We start from the raw sequence: 3775 nt of genomic DNA on the forward strand, positions 1-3775 counted from the left end.
CTTCCTGAAAGCAGAAGGTAAAACTCCCATATGAAAGTGCCCTCCCTGTCCCAGGAGGAAAGAAACATTCTTATCATCAGAGACCGGGAAATGGGGGCCAAGAGATCTGTACAAGCAAATGTTTTTAAACAGACCAGTATCTTCCTAGATACTTTGTCACAATTTACTACTCCTAGCCCAAAACCCTTTGTCTTTTCAATAAATAAAAATGTATTGTCTCTTTGTCTAAAAGGTATGAAAGCTTCCTGTTCTGGTCACTTCTTCAGGTCTTCATTATCTTGAGATGGCTCCCACATACAAGCAAATATTTAATTAAACTTGTACGCTTTTCTTCTGCTAATCTGTCTTATGTCAATTTAATTCTGAGACCCAGCTGCAGACCCAAAGAGGGTAGAGAAGAATTTTTCCTCCCCTACAATAGATAAATAGATACGGATATAGGTATAGGGTGGGAAGGAAGGGAAGGGAAGGGGAAGGAAGAGAAGGGAAGGATAAAGGGAAGAAAATTAGAGAGGCAACATTTATATTTATTATCTTCCTGAGATGTGGACAAGGGCAAAGAAAGGACGTGGAAACATAAAGGAATGGGAACCACAAATTGCAAATTACTTGCTTTTGCTCATCACAATCCAGGAGCTGCAGAGGCCAAGTTCAAAGCTCCTCAGGCTTCTAGGGAATGTGTTCTAGGATACATTTCACAGCAGTTTCACCCAACACCAACCAGGACATCACAACTTGGCATGAAATAGAAGTCCGAGGCCAAAGGGTTGGCCCATTGTCACAGTAAAGGTGGTAAGTGGAGAAAGTTGTCCAGCCGGGCCCCGAGGGAATACTTGTCCTTGTGGGTGTCTCTGTGAGCTCCCTGACCCCACATCCATGGGGTTCCTTCAGGAAGGTTCTGCAGCCCTTCACCTGCCTCCTACTGAAAGGGAAGGTCATGATACTTTGCCTACCTCCCGAGGGTGTATCAAGCAGCTCAAACAACTATTCTAGAGAATGTGGCTATTTGGGGATAAAAGACCCTATGCAGGGCTACCTAATGTCACTTAATAACTACACAAGGCCCCCAGAAGCATGACAGCCAAAAAGATTGTGCCAAAGGCTTTTGTGACGAAATGGAGCGCAGTGGGGCGTTAAGAGTTCTAATCCCCTGTGAAAGGCCTAACTGGGGAGCCCGTATACAATGTGCATATTTTTCTACACATAAAGCTGATTATCTACCACTACCTGGAAACAAGGGAAAAATTACTTGTAATTATTCTAGACTAAAAAATAGTGAGTTCTGGAAGTTTTTTGACTTCCCTCCTAGCATGCCCATTAACAGCGCTAAAGAGGAAAGAATACCGTGCTGATTTGGAGTGACGCAATGGGTGACAGCATGCTTCATGTCTCGGAGGAGGTGGGCGAGAAGGAGCTACCTTTAAAGAACTCCAATTAAAGTAATTACCATTGTTACCAAAATTACTGTTTTTAAAAGCCTGAAGTCCTCTATTGGAGAACACTTCAGAAAGCTGTGGAAAAAACCCACATGACCAGCACGATTAGGGAGAACAAAAGCCAAGCATTGTTTAAAGCGAGCTGCTTAAATCCTCCCATGCCTCCCTGCCGTGGTGGGAAGTCACCATTCCTGAAAGCCTGTCATACTTTCTTAAGTTTTCAAAGAGCTGTCAGCAATATTCCCAGGGTGGGAGGGCGACTGGCACGTGAGCGGAGCTGCACGCGGCAGGTCGCGTGGGGCGACGGCTGTCTCCTTCTGGCTCCTCCCGAACTTCTCTTCGGACGAGGCACATGCTGTGGCTCCTCGTTCTGGGCCTCGGGGTGGACGGGCCACGACGGGCGGGGATCAGGGATGCTAGAAGGTAGCCCAGAGTCTATCCGGGATAACCTTTGTGCTCTTGACGTGGTGCCGGAAAGATCTAGATGTTGGTGGGGATGCTCTCAGATTAGATGGGGAAGGACTGTTTTTGCACATTTTCAGTGTGTTGCAGATGGAAATTTTCTGTAAAGTGCCCTAAAAATTAACTACTAGGAACATAAAATTAATAAAACAAAGAAACACAAACTATAAGCCCCATGACATTGTTATCAGGCTCAACAGACAAATACAAATTACTCGGTGCAATTGCTAGAAAAATGCTAAGAGCTTCCTCTCGATTTCTGTACTTCCCCCGCTACCCTTCAAGCAGCTCTCGTGTAGGACAGCACACCCCCAAGTCGCCGCTAGAATACTAAGTCACCCACGGTGGTCACAAGCAGATGGTTCTACTGGTCAAATGAGGTGTGGAAAATGCTACATCTCCTTTTGGACGGTCACCATGCATGGTGGCAGACGAACAGCTCTGAGAGATCTTGTTTCAAAAGAAGCAAAAAACTCCCTTTCTTGAGCCCAGTTTTCCAAATTTATTTGGAATTTATTTGCTCACTTTCTCTTTCTCTCTCCTTGTATTTGTTTACTGATGAACTCATCTTTGTATAACACGCCATTCGCCTGACGACATCCCACCGATCCCACCCATCCCACGCTCAGAAATGCTTGCCTGGGGTCTGGCCTTACGGGCATCTGCCCAGCCTCGGACAAGGTGGTCAGTGATGCTGGACCCCAAAGTGGAAAATACCTGGTGTCCGCAGGTGTCTGCCAGCCCACGTCGACCCCACAGTGGCGATGTCTGGACCCATTTGTGGACCATACCAAACGGTCCAAGGCATTGGCCCTCGTGACAGTCAGGTTCCTCTTCATCATTCAGCAGCAGATAGGAACTCCAGCTGTTAGCGCTACTACCCTTTGGCAATGGCCTGGCATGTTGGGACTCTGAGGCCTTTAGCAAAACTCCGTGCATAGAATAAACTCAATCAAGGGTAAGGAGACCGCGAGCTACGCTGGGGAGCAACAACGCACCAGCTACAGCGACACTGTTTATCTTTCCCTGGGCTCACTCAAGCTAGGCCCAGAATGGCTTCTCCTAATGAGCTGGCATCAGGCAAACATTGCCTGGTGCAATCAGTGTCCTTACAGGAGGCTTCCGAATACTGCTCGGAAATACATTTGAATGCACTCAGCCTCCCAATTCCCCTCTAACAAAACAATTATCTACAGTCCAATTTCCACACGCGGAACCCCAAGTGCCTTTCACACTGGGGTCAGGAGAATGAGGGTCTGGTGGTACCAGGAACTTGATTGCCAATGGTTTTAACATTCATGGAGACCACAGGTGGCTGCAGCGGGTATGGAATACCACTGTCTTCCAAGGACAGGCCTTCTATGCTATTGTCTCACAAATCAAAGGCACGCCAAAGTCAAGGCCCCTTGCCTGTTTCCTGTTCAATCTCTTCAGTTTCCTGCGTCCCTAACACCATCTTGTACCCCTGTGGGATCACTGCTTCACAATCTACTCCAATGTAAGACATCCCAAGTCACAGGAAACAGTGTTTCTAGGCCTGGGAGTCTTCCTGGGACCCACGTAGGCACAGAATTTCGTCTTAGAAAATGGAGCGACTTGTCCGCGTGTCGCATCGTCCCTCCACACAACCGATGTGAATCACCAGCCACCAAGAGACTTTCCATTGACACAGGCATAGTTAGGACGACCCCAGACTATGTCACAGGCTTCTGTGTGGTTATGAAACATGCCAGAAAATTCTTAAATATGCCTCCCGGCAAAAGGTGGAGTCTGATTCCCCTCCCTGTGAAGAAGGGCCAGCGGGGGGCACTTGGTCCTGACAGACTACAGCAGGAGAGGTGGCTGCCTGTCTCCCAAGGCAAGGCCAGGAAAGGGGT

The 3775-nt window shown here is 47.7% G+C and overlaps 1 long non-coding RNA gene across 2 annotated transcripts in view; it reads right to left on the minus strand.

The window, feature by feature from the left end:
- The window catches only part of LOC117796350, a 52077-nt gene extending 48310 nt beyond the window's left edge, over positions 1–3767 (minus strand). Inside the window, exons 1-2 of one of the 2 annotated variants that reach the window (XR_004620767.1) lie at positions 1645–3767; positions 610–922 (exon numbers count right to left, since the gene is read on the minus strand). This is a non-coding gene — a long non-coding RNA (uncharacterized LOC117796350). Of the gene's footprint in view, positions 1–609 lie in introns of both variants that reach the window. The other variant, XR_004620766.1, reaches the window with a different exon arrangement.
- Positions 3768–3775: the final 8 nt, after the last annotated feature.

The sequence above is a fragment of the Ailuropoda melanoleuca genome, chromosome 15, assembly GCF_002007445.2.
Source record: "Ailuropoda melanoleuca isolate Jingjing chromosome 15, ASM200744v2, whole genome shotgun sequence".
Classification (NCBI taxonomy): domain Eukaryota; kingdom Metazoa; phylum Chordata; class Mammalia; order Carnivora; family Ursidae; genus Ailuropoda; species Ailuropoda melanoleuca.